Here is an 18,801-nt window from a genome sequence, read left to right on the forward strand (position 1 = left end):
TTTTTATGAATAAATATGTAGTAAACTATTCTATAGCAATAAAAATGAATGATATAGAGCAGGACTGTAGGGGCAGGACTGGGCCACTGAGCAGATTTTCTGATCCAGCAGACCGGGTAAAGAGGAGTCCTGTAGCCCTCAGTGGCTTTGCAGGCTTTTATTGGGATTACCAGGCACATGGCAGGCAGGGACGCTGGGGGGCCGGGAGGCTGGCAGGCCTCCCAGCCCCCAGCAAGTCTTCACTCTTTCTGGGCTCTCAGGCGTGTTCTCTCTCTCTCTCTCTCTCTCTCTCTCTCTCTCTCTCTCTCTCTCTCTCTCTCTCTTTCTTCCTCAGCTTCTGTTCTGCTTCTCTGCTTCTTTCTCGGCTTTTCTGCTCCTCTTCTCTCAGCTTCTGCTGGCGTCCCCATGACGCCGCCCTTAAAAGCCCAGTCTCAGCCCAGGTGAATCCCATCTACCTATGCCCACACCCTACTCCAGGTGTCCACCATCAGGCATGCATTCTGGACCACAAGGATCCATCATCTATCCTGATGGCGGGAGGGCAGAAAAGCCTGACATTTTTTTCTTACCCTACAAGGACTGAGGCAAATAATGGTTCTCAGGTCAAATCTGGGCAAACTCATGTTGGTGGATGGCTGAGGAGCAGAGAACGGTTTTTATGTTTTTAAATGGTTGAACAAAATCAAAAGAAGAATAGTTTGTGACACATGAAACTTACATGAAAATAAAGGTTTACTGAAGCCCAGTCAGGTTATCTATGGTGGCTTTTGTGATACAATGGATCTTATGACCTGCAAAGCCTAAACTATTTCCTACCTAGCTATTTACAGAAAAATTTGCCAACCCTGATCTCAAGTTCTATGTGATAACATGAAAATACCTTGGAAGCAGCATTGAACAAAAAAAGGATAAGAAGTATGATGCTACTTATATAAAGTTTTAAAATAAGTAAAATAATACCAATTTTGTTTAGGAACATGTATAGACTTGTAAAATTATAAAGACTTGTGTGGAAACAGTAAACCTCAAATTTCAGGGGAGTGGTTATCTCTAGGGTGCTGAGGGTGGGAATGCCATCAGGGAAGCACACAGGGAATTTTTATTATTTGTAAGTCAGGAGTAGGCACTGCACAGTGTTCATTGTGTTATTCCTTTTGGTTTCCTGTTGACATAAATGAATAAATGAGGGTAAGCAGAGGAGGGGTGTTAGCAGAAGCATAGTTTGGGGTTGACTCGGTCAGGTCTTGTTGTTTCCTAAGCCTGGGTGGAGTGTCTCTACTCAGCTTCGTCAGCTTCATTCTGTGAATTGCCAACGTATGCAATTGCCATCACCTCCAAGAAGTTTTGTTTCAAGACTCCAAGCCAGCTATGATCTCTCCCAACTGGAGCTGCCCACCAGCTGAGTCTTTCCAACAGAATTTATCACAGCCCACCCTGCCAGATAGCTGTTTTAACCTGTATCTTTCTTGAATCCTGCACAGGTTACATGCTTGGTGAATGTTCTTAAGTCTATAATAATTTGCTTCCTCTTGAATACCTTTGCCTGTAACTTGGGGAAGTAGGGCCAGGACACTTAATCAACCTGACTAGTATTTCTGAAAGCATGGTAGACACACAGATTCTAGTGCTTTTCCACTCAGCTATGGCAGAGGTTGAGAGTAGGCAGGACCTTGAAATCCATCTAGTCCTCATTTTATTTGTGATGTCCAGAGAGGTGCAGTAACTTGCTCATGGTCACACAGTGAGTTGATGATCTGAAATACAACCCCCATCCTCGAGAATCTTAGGCTACAAAGAACCATGGTGAAGCAAAGGAGGCTGATATGATGTCGTAATGACATAATGGAAGGAAACAGAGAATTCAGGTTGCTGAGAGGCCAGGAAGACTTCGTACGGAAGTGACATTTGAATGGAGCTTATGGGAAAACCAGGATTTCTTTAGGCAGAGGGAGGAGGGGAGAGCACGTAGACAGCAAGTACGACATATGAAGACAGAAGGGAATCCTCATGGAAAATCTAGGATCTCTGGAGAAGTAGACGGAAGTGAGCCTGTGAAGTCTGGTGGGAGCCAGATTGTCAAGAGCTTGGATATTAAGCTAAAGAATTTGGACTCTTTACCTCAAGTAGGTATTGAAGAGCCATCAAAGGCATTTAAGCAGGGGATTTTTATTTTAAAAGGAATGCTCTGGTATAGTGTGCTGCGAGAGCTTTACTGTAAAGAGACAGAAGGCAGGGAAGACAAGGCATCACGGAGAGTTACGGCTGGGCTCAAATCTGCCACTTACGGATGAACTTGGGTACATTATTTAAACTCTCCAAACTTTTATTCAATCTTATATTGGGATGATCACATTTCTTTATAGGGATGTTTTAAGACTCAGGTTAGATAATATTTCCAATTCTCTCCCATGTGCCTGATGCCCGGTTGGTGCTCCATAAGTGGGCTCAGTAAGAGAGTCCCTTTTTTTTTCTCCCCTCTCTCTTGATGATCAGAGTAGACAGAGTTCTACCCAATGAAATGTGGACCCATGGCCAACTGGTGAGATAACTCCCCTTGGGAGACATGAGTACATTACTGGGTATGTTCAAGATGGCTATTTCTTCAGTGGAGGAGGAGTTTAACCAGACGAACCTCTAAAAATCTTTCTGTCCTAATAGTCCATGATTCTATCATCTTCAGGGCCTAAGTACTAAGGAAATAGTGAAGAACCTGAGGTTTGATATAACCTTTACTATTGATCTTATTAACAACAGTCCACTGGATCGCAAAGAAATGATTTTTTTTTTTTTCAGAATGAACATCTGTTATTTAAGTGTACAATTTGGAAAGAGCCACCCTAAACTTACAACAGTCCCTTAGGAATAGGCAACCATGGCGCAGGAGAAAGAGCCCTGGATTTGCAGCTCAGAGGCCCACATTCCAGGTCAGAAATAAAGAATTTGCTGTATATTCTTGGATAGCTCCATGCCCATGTCTTGGCCTCAGTTTTTCTATCAGGAAGATGTGGAAGTAGAATTTCTGAATGGCCCTTTAAAACTAGCACTCTAGGATTCTAGAAGCCTGAGTTACTAAGATCCTGAAATTATGGATGCAAAATTGTTAGGAGATTCTAAGGGTTCCTGCAACACCTATGTCACTCAGAGGATATATATACGCATGTCTCAATTTAATAGCATCAAACTCCATAAAATAGATTCAGAAAGGTGTCACATGCTTGGGAAGTGAGGCTCATTTCACATTCTTCTTAGAATCAGGACTTTGGAATTCATGCATTTCAATTCTCAGCATTACCTTTTGCTGAAATTGGATTATTTCATATTTCTGGTTGAGAGGCAAGACACTTTCTCCAGTATAGCAAAGAAATAGAAATGTCAGTCATCTGTCGTGGAAGGAAGAGATTGTTTTATCTCTACGTTAACTCCAGGACCTAGATGCCACTTCATCTGGGAGCAGACAAATACGAAAACTAAGTGCTAGGACAATCTTGCTTTTCTGCCTGCTAGAATGTCCTCCTGGTCAACTCCTGCTCATTCTGTTTGAAGCCTCTTCTCTCCCCCTTTTCGTTCCATAGAAGGAGTCCCTCCATTTACTCTGCTCCTCCAGTACCTCGCATCTGTTTCAGTGTTCAGTATACTGCATAGTAAGCATTGCCAGCATGACTAGTGGTTCTCTGTGGGTAGGTAAGTGGCACAGCACTAACATTTGTCTACCAGTGTGCCAGGCATATATATATGTGTGTGTATATATATATATATATATATACACACACATATATATATGTGTATATACACATATATACACATGGCCTCTCCTGTAACCTTACAGAGACGCTTATCCTGTGTTTAACAGAGGTCAGGGAAGTTAAATAATCTACTCAAGATCACACAGCTTGTAAGAACTGAGTCTGGCTCAGATGAATCAGGCTCATTTGACTCCAAAGTTCATGTGCACATGCCCTTTTCTGGTCTTACTCATCTCTGTAACCTAAACTCTTAATAGAAGCCCAGTGTTTGGTATACAAAAATAATGAGTATTGAATGACAATCCAATTATGATCCACCAATCAGGAGAGTCTTCCTCAATGAAGCAAGGTGTTTGGGCAGCTACAGAGGAGAATGTAATTGGGTGGGGATTGAACTAGCCTTTCCTTGACTTGCAGTGACTTCTGGAGACTTCTACTTTGAAGTCTATATTCTCATCAGACTTGGTGATATATTAACTTGGCAGGAGAGGCCATGCCAATCTCTTGACAAGGCCAGCACATTAGGATAGAGTTGTTTAAACCAAACTATTATCATATCTTTCTGACAAGCGTGCTTTAAGATCCTGGGGTCATAGGAGGAATAAGAACATCAAAAACAGCTCTCAAGCTTATGAAAAGGAGAGACTGTACAAGGTGCTGGGAGCAGGATGGAGAGAGGGAGTGATAAATTCTGCCTACAAGGATAAAAGAGAATTTCAAAGAGAAGGTGACATTTGGGCTGGAGTCCAAAGAATAAGTAGCTGTATTTATTTGTGGATTTGTTCTGTTCATTTGTTTTCTAGGCACAGAAAGAGGTATTTTGGTGGAGAATAGACAAAGGGAGGCAGGTACCACCAGGAAGCTGAAAATAATTTTCTGTGATGGAACATTAGATACCACAGGGAGATGACATGAGGTGAGAGAAAAAGCCTGGTTGGACCAGGGGATCAGAGGGTCTTGAAGACCATGCTAAGACATGTATCCTTTTGATGTTCTGTTCCTCCAAGACTTGGCAAAGTTCTGGCATTGTGTGTGTGTGTGTGGGGGGGGGCAGTGCGGTGTGGTGGAAATGGAGTCAGACGACCTGGATTCTCATCTGATTCTGTTACATTCTTACTGTGCCTCAGTCTCTTTGGGTTTCTTTTTCTCACATATAAAGTGAAGTGTTTAGATGATTTCTCAGAGCTCTACAATCTCTGTGGCTGTCTACCAGCTTCACAAGGAAAATTCTTTACAAGTTTCACTCAGTTGCCGTGGTGGACAGCTTCTTGAGGAGGTTGCAAATTGTCTCACCTGCTGGTATTCATGGCTTTGTGTAATTCCTTCCCCTAAATCGTGGGCAGGGTCTGTGACTTGTTTCTGTAGATAGAATGTAGCAGAGATGATCAAATGCATGGGATGTACTTTATTCTAGAACTGATTATGTGGTTATATGACATAAAGTTGTAACACCTGTATTGCTGGGGTCTATCTCTCTCTCATTCCCTTGTTGATTTGAAGCTGCCATGTTGTGGGATGCTTATATTGGGAGGCCCACTCCTGCTGCAGTGGCCGAGAACTGCAGGCAACTCTAGGAGCTGAGGGCAGCCTTCCACTGATTGCTGGTGAGAATATGAAGCCCTTATTCCTACAAATGCAAGAAACTGAATGTGCCAACAGCCTGAGTGAGTGTAGAAGTAGATCCCTCCCCAGTCAAGCCTCAGATTAGACCCTTTCCCTGGCTAACTCCTTGACTTCAGTCTTGTGAAACTCTAGGTAAATGACTAGGCAGAGGAGTAGGCAGAGCTTGAATTTCTCCTCCATAGAAACTGTGAGATAAGGAATAGTTGTTTTCAGTTTCTATGTTTGTGATAATTTGTTATTCAGCAATAGATACTATTCCCCACTCAACACTTGAAACCCCTGATCCCAAGCCCTGTGCTCTATTTACAACTTATGCCATCTCTCCGTGAATAACCCCTTGCCTGAATGTATGGGTGACTTTATCTGTCTATATCTAAGTGTGGCTCATTCATTTATATTCAATCACAGTCCTTTAGGAAATATTTGTTATGTGCAAAGGACACATACAGGTGGGTGGACCTGGGGTCTTCTCCAGGGTGCTCACAGTCTGGTGAGGAAGAAGTCCTGTGGTGCTAGAGCTGAGTAGGGTCCACCTGTGAGGTGAGATAGCTAAGGAGATTAATGTGTATCTAACACTGTATAAATGAATTTGTTTTCCCAGAATCATCTCATTTGAGTCTTATAAACCTCCAGTGTAGATGCTAGTTTTGCAGAGAAGGCAACTGAACTCCAGAGAACTTAAGGGACTTGCCTTGGTATAGATCAGATCTAGAACTCTAACCCAGTTCTTTTGAATTCAAATGGTTTGGATGGTAGAGGAAGATGGTAGAGCTGCCATGTTGTGGGATGAAAGAATAACTGTTTCTTATGTGTTGATAGATTCTGCTGGAACTCTAGGGGGCAAACTTGCCTACATCTCTCTGGGAAGGGATGGAGGTGAAATTCTGTCTGATTCCAATGTTGGTACACCAGTGAGCTCTCCACCAACCTCAGATATGGGAAAGGGGACAGAAGCAGAACTGGGCCTGTTTCATCCACCCTCAGCTAGCACATGGTGGACATTCAAGAAATGGAGGCTGGACTGCGTTTTCTTTGAGGGCCTAAACTTTGCCCTCGATGTCTGAGGCATCATCTGACATGACAATAAGAATGTAGACAGTGATACTGAAACTTAGGACCCATAAGAATCCTCTGTGGAGAACTGTTACTGAGTAGATTCTGTGGGGCCCAGGAAACGATTTCATCAAAACCCTCGGATTAGTCAGATTATTCTGCTTATTCTCACAGAGCATGTGGACATTAAAAATAAACTCAGAGCCAGGTCAGGCTGAGGTTAGTTTGCCTGTGTCTTAACAGGAGCCGTTCCTAAATTTGTCCCCACTGATGTTTGTGTTTCCTTTTCCTTTCAGGAGGGAGAAGCCAGTAGTGTACTGGGAAATGTTTTAACAGCCAGATCTCTGGGAAAAAATATATAAATATATCAAGCCAACAAAGATCCCCAATTTATAGCATTTGCCAATATCCGTGGTGTAAATGCTGCTACCCTGATATCAAGCAACTGACAGGACACCACTAAACATTCTACTAAGCTGGGAAGAGATCTTTCTTGGCCCCTTGCAAGCTGGTAGGACCCACTTTCAGCAACTACTGGAGAAAGCTCAGCCCTAAAGGACTGTGGTTGAATATAAATGAATGAGCTACACTTAAGATATAGACAGATAAAGTCACCCATACACACAGGTATGGGGTTATTCACGGAGAGCTGTCATAACTTGTAAATAGAGCATAGGGCTTGGGATCGGGGTTTCAAGTGTTGGGTGGGGAACTGTATCTATTGCTGAATAACAAATTATCACAAACTTAGAAACTGAAAACAACTATTCCTGGAATAAATCTCCCCCCACCCTAACTTGGGTCTTGGTTTCTTTTTCTAGTGACCTAGGGACAGGAAATCTACAAATCAATATTTGTTGAGTAAATGTGTGGAATGAACGAATGAATGGGGTCCAAACTGAACTGGATTTTTCTGTAGTCCGTCTTGCGTTGTTTTTTCCTTTTCTCCTGCCTGGCAAACTCTTTATGACAGACCTTGAACCTGAGAATGGGTCACTGACTCCTGTTCAGTGTTCTCTTTGCTTCACTACTTTAAAATAACCTAATGAAAGAAGTGACCCCCCTGAAAATCTTCTGGTTTCTCAACTTGTGCTGAATAATTTTCTGGAGAAAATCTAGGACCTGTAGAAAAAAGTCCTAGAATTAAATCTACCTTTACCCAGCAATCTTAAGCAAGTTGCTTCCTATGCCCCAGACTCAGTGTCTCCAGATAAAGAACAAGGATGTAATTGCTGTCAGGTTTAAGTCAGAGTGCCTGGCACAAAGCAATTGCTCAAGTGAATTCTGCCCTCCATAATCTGGATAGGAAGGCAAGACTGATGTGCCAGGAGGATTTGGGGGAAAGCAGCAGCAGACTTTGTTGGCAGGTTAGACAATGAATGTTAGAGAAGTTAATGTGCACTTGGTTCCATCTGGTAAAAAATTTAACTTTGAGGAGATTCATGATGGCCAAAAAATCATCTGTGAAAGCCTAGCCTGCAGGAACAAGACTGGGCACTAGGTGGTGCCAGTGGCCCACTTGGGGACTGGGAGAGACCAGCAGGCAGCCTGGGAACTGGGTGACCAGCAAATTCTTTTTTGTTGCTTCCTATAAAGAGAGGAACCCTGGGGCACTGAGGGTCAGGGGACTGTACCCCATGCAAGAGGATAAACAGCAATTTCACACTCTTTAGTCCTTACAAATTTTATTTGCTTTACCATTGAAAACTGGAGAACACTGGTCCAAAGTAATTTAAAACAGTTCTGACCAGACAAAATCGGTTCTGACCCAATGAAATTTGTCCTGACCGCATCAAATTGGCTGAAACTGGATAAAGCCTGTTCTGACTGGATCAAACTGGTAAAACTGGTTCTAACCTGTTCAAACTGCCTCTTACCAGATAAAGCTGGTTCTGACCAGCTTATTATATAGGTTCTGACAGGACAAAGCCAGTTCTGACCAGATAAAAGTGAAGTTCTTCTGTCCAGATAAAGCTGGTTCCAACTGGATAAAACCAGTTCATACCGGATAAGGCATGTTGTGGCCAGATAAAACCAGCTGAAACTGCTTATAACTGTTCTGAATAGATAAAGCCAGTTCAAGCCGGTTTCAAATGACTTCGGAATGAATAAAGTCAGGCAAATCTTTCCTGTCTTTTTTTTTTTTTAAAGATTCAAGTTTCTTTTTTTTTAAGATTTATTTATGTATACAAGCACTGGGTACAGTCAGAAGTGCGGGAGGGTGAGAGAATTCACCAGAGCCAGAGCAGGGAGCAGAACAGGCAGAATGATGAAGCACACTGCTGAGGGGAGCAGCGGGCAGCAGGAGGGGTCTGCGTGCCATGTGGGACCCTCACCGGTGGGGATCGAACCGGCACTGCAGAGGCTGTGGACAGCTTTGCAACCCGGTGCTCAACCGCTGTGCCACCAGGGGAGGCCCAAATCTTTCCTGTCTTGTCTGATCTGTTCTGGCTGGTGCAGAGTGGCCCAAACATGTTCAAACCAGAGCTGATTGGATAAAACTGATTCAAACTGGTTCTGAACACACACACACACCCCTCCCCAAACTGGGTCAGATTGGAAAGGCTAAATTGATTTAAACCAGCTCAATCAATTCAAACTGCATCTGACCAGATAACACCTGTTTTGCCTGGCTCAAACTAGTTCAAACTGGCTCTGACAAGAAAAAAACTCATTCTGATAGGTTCAAACAGCTTGTGACTGGATCAAACTGTTCTAAACAGCTCAAATGTATTTAAACTAGCTCAAAGTAGTTCAAACTGGCTCTGACCAGATAAAACTGGTTCTGACTGTATAAAATGGTTCTGGCAAGCTCAAACCAATATAAACTGAAAAAAAAAACTGGCTCAAGCTGGTTTAAACTAAAACCAGTTTTGGGGCATCTCCCATGGTGCAGCGGGTTGAGCACAGTGCTGTGAAGCTGTCTGCAGCCTCTGCAGTGGGGGTTTGATTCCTGTTGGCCAGGGAGATTCCCACATGGTGCGGCAGACCTCTCCTATTGTGCCCGCTGCTCCCTTCAGCAATGCTTTCAGTCTGTCTCCCTGTTCTGCTCCCCACTCTGTCTCTGGTGAATACTCTCACCCTCCCATGCCTCTGGCCTGTACCCCCGCTATTGTATAAATAAATAAAAAAAATTAAACCAGTTTTGATTGGATAAGACCAGCAAACCTTAAGACTGGCAAACCAGTTCTGACTGGATTCTGACTGGATAACACTGGCTCAAACTGGTTCTTCTTGGCTCAAACTGGTCTGACTGGCTTAAACCAGTTTGAGCCAACTCAAACCAGTTATGACTGAATAAGACCAGCTCAAACTGGCTCTGACTGAATAAAACCAGTTCTGACCAGCTTGAACAGGTTCTGACTTACTTAAACTGGTTTAAATCCACTCAAATCATTTCAATCTGGCTCTGACCAAAAAAACCTGACTCTAACAGGATAAAACTGGTTCTGACTGGTTCAAAACAGTCCGACCAGATCAAAATGGTTCTGAATGGATCAAACTGAAAGATGACTGGAACTGGTTCAAACCAGATCTTCCTGGAAAAAAAAAAACCAACAGCTCCAACTGGTTCTGACTCAACCAACTAGTTTAAACTGGTTCTGACTAGAAAACATTAGGTCAAACTAGTTCAAACCAGTTGTGACTGAGAAAAACTGGTTCAAACTGGAAAAAAACTTTTCACTGGAAAAAAAACAGGGGCAAACCTGTTCTGACCATTTCAAGCAAGATGAAACTGGTTCTAACTGGTTCTGACCAGAAATGAAGTTCTGCCTGGGGGCAAAAAAAAAAACAGATTAAGCAGGTTAAAAATGGATGCAACTGGAAAAACCCAGTTTTCACTTGAACAAACATGCTCAACTGGTTCAAACCAGTCCTCACAGGAGAAGACATTTCTCATTGGGAAGAAACTGGTTCAAATGGTTCCAAACTGTTCATACTAGTTCAAAATAGTTCTCACTGGGAAAAAACCAACCAAACCTGTTCAAACTGGTTCTGACCAGTTCTGACTAGCTAAAGCTGGTTCAAACTGCTTCTGACCAACTCTGTCTTGACAAAACAGATTGAAACCATTTCTGATTGGAGAACACCAGCTTTGACTATCTGAAACCTATTCTGACTGAAGGAATCTGGCTCAAACTGGTTCTGGATAAAACTGATTCAAACCAATTCTGACTGATTCTGATTATGTAAAACCTGTTCAAACTAGGTCTGCCAGAGAAAACCAATTCAAACAGGTTCTGACTGGAAAAACCAGATGTGACTGGATAAAACTGGTTCTGGTCTGTTCCAACCTGACAATACCAGTTGACTTTTTTATTTGGACGAGAGAACTTGGAATTTCTCCCATTTTGCAACAAAATATAAAAAGAGATAAATTATGGAAATAGGAGTATAGAAGTTAGATGGGTTTGAATGAAATAGACAGGGTGCAGACACTGTCAATGGCAGCCAGTGTTCCTGTGGCTGACCCCAGCAGTCACCTGATAACAGTGCTATAGAGGGTGACAGCTTACTGCATCTCCATCTGAGAGCATGTTCTGGCCCCAGGAGCTCATTTTGCACAAGGGACAGGGAGAATACTGTGGAAGTTAACCCCAAGAAAGACCCTCAACCAGTGGGGAGATTGGCTCATGGGGAAATGCTCCAATTTCCTTGCCTTTTGATGGCACAATTGCAATCTGTTTCACATAGTCTCCCATGGGTCCCACAGTGGGATAGAGACTTAGTTGCCCTCAACATTAACCTGCTCACCATCAAATCCCTTATTGGCTTTTCTCCCTTCCTCCACCTCCTTTTCTTATTCTTTCACTGTGCTTCTGGGACCATGTCCCAAATAAAGTACTTGCATCCAAATTCTTGTCTCAGGGTCTGCTTTTGGAAAACCCAAACTAAGACAGATATGATAATAACCACGACTTAAATAAGATACAAGTCCATTTCTCTCTGAGTAGTAATTTATCCTTAGAAGGTTTAGAGCTAAGAGGGCAGTTTCATAAAATTATTCAGACCCAGGTTCCTTCTATCTGGCTTCCACTCTGTCATCCCAGATGGCTGCACCAGCTCCAGCCATCTCATGCATTTTCTAGATAGCAGAAAGAAAGACAGGTCAAATGAATAACACACTCCCTTGCTCTACATTTCAAAGTAGTTCCACAAGACTCATGTTTATACCCACCATCCAGAACTCAGTTATCTAACCATATGTAGTTAAAAGGAAGACTGAGAAGTGTAGTCTTTATTCCAAGTGGCCATGTGCCTAATTGAAAGTCAGAGCTTCTATTTTTAAGGGGAAAATAGATACTGGGAAGGAGGGGCACCTGACATTCCATGCCCAAAGCAGTTAAGCGATGTGGGGTACAGGTTGACAGACTGCCATATAGGAGTTCCAGGAGAATGAAGGGAAGACAGAAGAAGCAAGATTAAAGAAATAAGGAATGAGAATTTTAAAATTAAAGAGAAGACACAGAAGCTCACATTCAAAGTGCATACTCAGTGCTAAACAGACCAAATAAAATTAGTTTCACACCTAGACACATTGTAGCAACACGACAATATATCAAGGACAAAGAGAAAAGTAAAAGCTTCTGTGAAGGGGTCCCAGATTGTGGAACCCCACTGAGGACTCAAGGCTTCCATCCTGTGGTACTGAGATGCCTTCATATGTCCAGTCTCTGAACCCATGTGAGGCTTGACCTTGACATTTCCTGGCACTCACAAAGCTCCTTAGACCCCAAGGGAATCAAATTCCTGGCTGCAATCCCTGCTTTGGCACCCAGACCCCTAGCTCCCATGTTATATTGCCCTTTGTGTTTTATTGCATTTCTGGACCATGAAGATGTTATCCTGCTTTATGGCTATTCCTGTTCTGAACTTACCTTTTCATATTGTTGCTATAAGTTGAGTGCACAGAGGTGGGATTGCCAACATGAACTTCTAGTACCATCTCGATCAGATGTTTCTGAGCACTATGAATCTCTCCAGAGTGGCGACTCACTGGCTATGGATTGGAGTGTTTCCAGCATCCAAGCCACAGGTATGGGAAAGGAAGGACTCCACCTATCTGGGTGTTTCTGTTCTCTTCCCCAAGGAGACAAAGGCCCCAGAGGACCCAAAGAGACCCCTGCATAAGGAGAATCTGGGCTTCGGGACCTCCCAGCCTCATGGTTCATTGCTCCTGACTCTCTTTCATTCCATCATGGGGCTTCCTGCCAACACTCCCTTGAAGGTCTTCACTGATGCGGGGCTGTAGGTGTTCACAGCCATATTTGAATTTCAACAAGGGACTCATAAAGATGTTTTCATCTTTAAAATGTACAGGAATGGAATTCAAATGGCATAATGACAGGCTGCATGTGGGGTCGATCGGCTGGGTCAGAGACATCACACCTGGCTGGCGGGGAGAGCTCTCTGACGACAGGAGCTGTCCAACAAGGAGTGGGCTGCTGTCACCGGAGGAACTCAAGCGGTGGACGACTGACCTTCCACTGGGCTTCAGGCGGGGGCCGGATGCAGGGAGTCTTAAGTGGGGGGAGGATTCTGGGAGAAGCAAAGGAAATAACTCTGCAAAAGCAGAGTGGACATTGAAAAGTGTCACTGAAATGTCATCACTGCTCTAAAAAGCTAGACTGCTGCTCTGAGGCCAGCCTCCCCCCACACAGTGTATTTCCAAAAAAGCATATTCTATGCTGCCATTTTCAGGACCCAGGAATTGGGCATGTCATTCCCCTTTGGGGGTGGTGTCGCATCTGTGAAAGAGAAGGCTGGGCTCATTCCACCAGCAGACCTCCAAGGCCAGATAGTGAGGGGCTTCGCCACTGTTCCCGAGAACCAGTCTCCTTGGCCCCCCCATGCATATCCAATCCCCTGTGTGACCCACTCCAAACAGGTGACCACACCTGCCAATATGACTGTACTTCAAAACCTGCATTATTTGTAGTATTTCAGTTACCATAGCAGTAAGATTTATCTTCATCTTTTACAATTTAAAAATACTAGTGGAATGACTGTTTTTGTCTGTGTTTTAAAGTCATAGCATATTTCTCTCAATGCTACTGCATTTATGATGCCCTTAAATTTATCACAAAAGATATACAGATATTATTAATGTATATGCATATATTAATCCCAGAAAGACCTTCTCAGGGAAAAGTATTTCTCCCACAACTGTAGTGTGGTTCAAATAATTTTATAGTGCGATTGGTAGCACTTGTGAGGTTTCATAGTATGATTGGTGGTATATAATGGATTCTCCCAAGGCCCCTTTCAGCATTAACCTCCCTTCTTAGCCTTAGTAGGTGAGGGGAGAATCCTTGCTGCCACTATGATTGTTAGGGCTGATGGCTGCCAGGAAGCAAGGGACTTCATGTTTATTGAGTGCTGAACACCTCATAGGTGCTGTCTCTTTTAATCTGTATAGGAACCCATTTCACAGAGGTGGAACCTGGGTCCAGGACAGGTTGGACAGCTCCTGATGTGGGGCTGTGTTCACAGCCACATTTGAATAGATATAAATATATATATAGAAGTGAATAACTTTCCTAAAGTCACACAGCCAGGAGGAGGCAGAGAGCTACCAATCACGAGGCTCTCAGCCATACTCTCGACCCAGTTGATTTCTGTTCAAGCTTCTATTCTCAGGGAGGATTTCTGTGAAAATAAGAATTTCTATGTGGATTCTAGCCCTTAGGTAATGACAACTTGTTGTGACTCTTTTAGCTTTTGTCTGTGGCACTTCACATTTTGGAACAACTTTTCAGATTCTAAGAATCATGTAATCTGCCTTTGTGGCAAACTTTTTGGGAAACTTTTTATTTAAAAGGCATTACAGATTTATAGGAAGTTGCAAAAATAGTAGCGAGGTTGCAGCAAGATCCTTCACCCAATTCCTCCTGTGGTACATTGTCAAAACCAGGAAATTGACATTGGTACAATGTCTGTGTACAGTTCTGTGTCATTTTATCACAAATGGATTGTGTGACCACCATTGTAATCTAGACACAAAACAGCCCCATCACCACAACAAGTTTCCTGAGCATCCCTGTAGAGTCCCACCCACTTTCTTCCAATCTCCCCAGCTCCTGGCAATCACCAGCCTTTGCCCCACTTCTACACATTTGTCATGTCTAAAATACCATATAAATAGACTCAAACAATATGTAGCCTTTTGAGATTTTTTTTTTTCATTTAGTGCAATGCCCTTAAGATCCATCCAAGGTTTGCTTATGCCAATTTTTGGTTCCTTTTTTTTGTCAAGTAGTATTCCATGATGGTCAGTTTTTTTAAACAATTTTGGAAATATATATAGAAAATAGACAGGAAAACAGAGAAAAAGATCATCTGCTCCCTTGGAGCTTGGAAGGAGGAAGTCTCCTAGTTTCCTTCTTGCCAGGCCAGGAGTGGCTTAGGCCCCAGGACTTGTTGGGCAGACCACAGACCCAAGTGCAGAGACAGGAAGAACCAGACAGGGAGAAGACAAAGCTTCTTGCCTTGAGAAGAAGCTGCTCCCTCTCTTCTCCTCTGTGGGACTCCATCTGGCTGCTGCTAACTCTTTCTTTGCATCTCGCCTCCTTTCTTTTTTCCCTTCTCTTTCTCCTTGCCCTGTGTGTCTCCATCTGTCTCTGTGAGTCAGTCTCTCTCTTTTTCTTAAACCACAAAACGTGGCTAAATGCAATTTCCATTGAGTGCAAAATCTTGTGTCTGTGCTTCATTATTCTGTCTGGATTCGTACATGTTTTCAATTGCATAATTCCCCTCCTTCCTCATTTTCTCCCCAAGACTTTCTCCCACATAATATGAGCATTTGGGGGCCAGCTTTTGACAGTTCTGCCTTTGAATGCTGTGAAAAGTAGAGCGAGTGCCTCTTTCAGTCCTGCACCGCCAGGGAAGCTTGGCTAGCAAGTTCCTGGGGTTCCTACAGAGTGTTATCCCTTAGGCCAGTCCTGGGAACTGCTCTTCCACCTGCTTGTGAGAAGCCCAAGACTTGTGTGGCAGTGCCAGCCTTGGAAGAGTCTAAAGGGCATTTTTAAAGGACACCCCAGAACCTTCTACCCAGCTGGAGACCACAACATCAGGTCCGAACTCTCCTCTGTTGTTCAGCACCTTAAACATCTGAACCAGCCCATTAATTCATTTATTCTTTCATTCATGTCAGACTGGACTGGGCAGGATAGCTTCTGGCTCCAATAGCCATTGCAGTTTTGAAATGGGGTTGATAGAAAATAGCTTACATAAGCCAACAAGAAGATAATAGTAAAATAAGTCATGAGATATCCTATAAGATCAGACATTCCAAAATCATTAAAAGTCAAAGTTTATAGAATCGAAAAATACTCAGGATTTACAGTTGGAAACCTGATGACTTACAAATACACGGGTATTGGGGAAATGATGTAGAGAAAAGGCACCAAAGTGTTAACAATTCTTATTTCTGGATGGTGGGATCATGGATGAGTTTAAAAATGTTTCTTAATGTTCACAATAAGCATGCTTTATCTTTATAATCAGAAACAAATATGCATTATTAAAACTAAATGAACTCTGCTGGGTAAAAATCATCTCTGCAGCTCTCCACTCCAGCAATGTTGTCACAGGGACTCAGCACCTCCCTCCCATCGTGACCCCAAGGGGTAGGCAGGCCTGGCCCAGGCACCTTTCCTTGAGTTCAGGGCTCTGCCACTGGGTCAGGTGCCTGGTTATTCCATGGAAGTTCTATGATTCTCCCCACTCCACCCCATACTCTGTCTGGGCACCCCATCCAGCCATGTTTCATGTGCAGTTTGCAGATGGGCGTGTCCTGCCTGATGTGTCGGCACTGCACTTCTGAAGCCAGGTGCTGCTCCACTCCCCTAATGCGGTGTCCTAGGTCCTCTGCACAGTCTCGAGGTGGAGTAGTAGACCACGGTGCCCCTGTGTACCCAGTACACACCCTTCACACCAAGCAGCCAGGCAGTCTGACCTGCAAGGGCGGGGTGCTGCACTAGCCCTCCAGAGGTGTGCGTGGAGCTCAGGCCACAATGGCTCTGGCCCAGTGCACCTGGGGAGAGCCCAGAGGTCTAGAAGCCTCAATGCAGTGATTAGCTTGGTCTTGAGAGAAGAGAATCTGAGTGAGAATGGTCAGTTCCATCTGCTCGTGGAAAAATACATGGAGTGTCTGGGTGATTTTGTTTTATTTTATTTGACAAAGCGATTTTTGAGCCAGTCTGAGTGCAAGCAAGAGTCTGTAGTCCCTCGGCCTCAGTAGTAGTGCAGGGCTGGGCTCTGGAATCCAGCTGTCCTAGTCCTCACCCAAGCTCTGTCATCTGGAGCCGTTTTCTTTTCCTCTCCGTGACTCAGTTTCCTTAACTAAATAGGGTGGGTGATAATTGTACCTTTATAGAGTCATTGTGAGAATTAAGCCAGGAGGTTCCTGTAAAGCCCTGAGCGCTGTGCCTGTCTCTGAGGAGCCCACAGTGAATGTTAGCTATTATTTTTATTATTCCGCCATGCGTTCATGGGAATAGAGAAGGCAGGATATTTGACATTGGGCTCTCCCAGCAAAGCCCAGATGTAAGGCTCTGTGATGAATGCCAAATGAGGATTACCAATTAAAAGCTCTGCTTCAAATCCGCTCTTGAGTGGGGTGGGGTATAAAGAAATACAGGCCACTGTGTGAGGGGGAGCAATGGGGGACGGTCAGGCAGGGGACACAGCTTCCTCTTGATCTTGAAAGAGGGCAGGGGGCAGATAGAAGGCCTTGGTCAGGGAGGACAGGGGTGCCCTGAGCAGAAGAGGATGTTCCAGTCTTCTTTAGAAATGGTGGGACTCTAGTCGGGGCAGGGGGCCTATGGGTGGGGCTGCAAAGGATATTTTTGAACCCAAACTTGGGATGCCCACCCATTTACAGATGCTACCTTCTCAGAAACATCTGCAGGGTAGAGTCTCATATAGACAGGAAATGAAGGCTCAGATTCGGCTGTGACTTGCACCTGGGAGGGATAGAGCTGAGATTTGAGTACCCAGGGCTATGCAGTTGGCAGGGACCCCTGCTTCCATCTCTCTAGGGCTGGAAGCCTGCCCTCTAGGCTGGGGGTGGGGAGCCATGAGGCATCAGAGGGGACACCTGGCTGCAGGAAGAGGGAGGCACTGAGGGAAACCCAGCTCCAGGTGTGGGAGAGACCCAGCGCTGCTGGGCAGCCACGTGGGGAAAGAGCAGAAAGTAGGTCAGTCATGCTGGAGACGGAGCGTGAAATTAATGAGCACTTGGGAGGGGAGCAGTCACCTTCCAGGAGGGTGTGGAAGGAGGAATGCGATCCTTTTGGGAGAGGTAATGAAGCCTGGGAGGCTGGAGCAGGAGGGAGAAGGAGGGATGCGGTACCAGATTTCTCCCTGGCCCCTGCATTGGGGGAACATCATGAGGCAGGATGGAGAAATGTGAGATGTGATGGGGGAGTATAAGGCAGAGACAGACAGGAGGAGCCATGAGATATAAGCTCTATGAGGGCAGGGCCATGTTTGTTTTTGGTGCTGCTGACTGTTCCTGCTGCCTAGGACAATGCCTGGCACGTAACAGGCCCGACTGAGTGAAAGCATGATGAGAGACAGTGCTGCCCCGGGCCATTATTGGGTGATCTGGGAAGGGAGGCCTCTGTTCCTAATGTGTATAGAGAAGCTTCAACTGAGCTGGGTAACATGAGTATCTTCCATGTGCAAACCCCAAGCCAGGGGCTAGAGACACGGAGATGTAGAAGGCATGGCCCCCTTCCTTATCTCACCATATAGTGGAAAGACAGGTCAGCCAATCACTAACATTACATATGAAAACGTGACCTTTGACCTAAAAGTTTATTTATTTTGTGGACTGCTGGAAGTGTTGAGGCCTGATATTCCATGCCTCTTGTACGAGTCTGCCCAGATCAAGAAGGAATTTGCAGACAAGATGGAGAAAGGCATTTCCAGGGCAAGTAAACAGCATGTGCAAAGCACAGAGGCAAAGGGTGACAGTTTGCAAGAGCAAACTGTCCTGCAAGGTAGGACACTAGGAGTTTGAAGAGACTGTAGGAGATGGAATAGAAAATGCCAACTGGAGGCAGACAGCCTTGAACGCCCTGCTATGTGCATCCTAGGAGTTTAGCTAGGGGTTTAAACCATATCAGAGCTTCTAGAATAAGGATCCGAGTTTGCTAGTGAGAGGGGCAGATTCCTGGATCTCAACCCCAGACTCTGCCGGCAGTAGTGGCTGGTGCTTGGTAACGTCTCTCCCAGCTCAGGGATTCCCCTGCACTGACTCAAACAGGCTGGGGAGCTGGTGTAATGGAAAATTGAGACACCTACCTTGCCCCTGTTTACTTTCCACAGTGAAATATGCAGTTCCTTTAGGCTGGAGGGGCTTTTTTCTAGTGCT

The 18,801-nt window shown here is 44.4% G+C and overlaps 1 long non-coding RNA gene across 1 annotated transcript; it reads left to right on the forward strand.

Moving 5' to 3' along the window:
• The first annotated feature begins 1,810 nt into the window (after nt 1-1,810).
• Nucleotides 1,811-7,199, forward strand: LOC119235694 (uncharacterized). The gene is made up of 4 exons (XR_005122893.2): nt 1,811-2,123; nt 2,794-2,924; nt 4,547-4,659; nt 6,716-7,199. It is a non-coding gene; the product is annotated as an uncharacterized LOC119235694 (long non-coding RNA).
• The last annotated feature ends 11,602 nt before the right edge of the window (nt 7,200-18,801 follow it).

Source organism: Talpa occidentalis, unplaced genomic scaffold (assembly GCF_014898055.3).
Source record: "Talpa occidentalis isolate TD23 unplaced genomic scaffold, MPIMG_talOcc4v2.1 talOcc4.9, whole genome shotgun sequence".
Taxonomy (NCBI): Eukaryota; Metazoa; Chordata; class Mammalia; order Eulipotyphla; family Talpidae; genus Talpa; species Talpa occidentalis.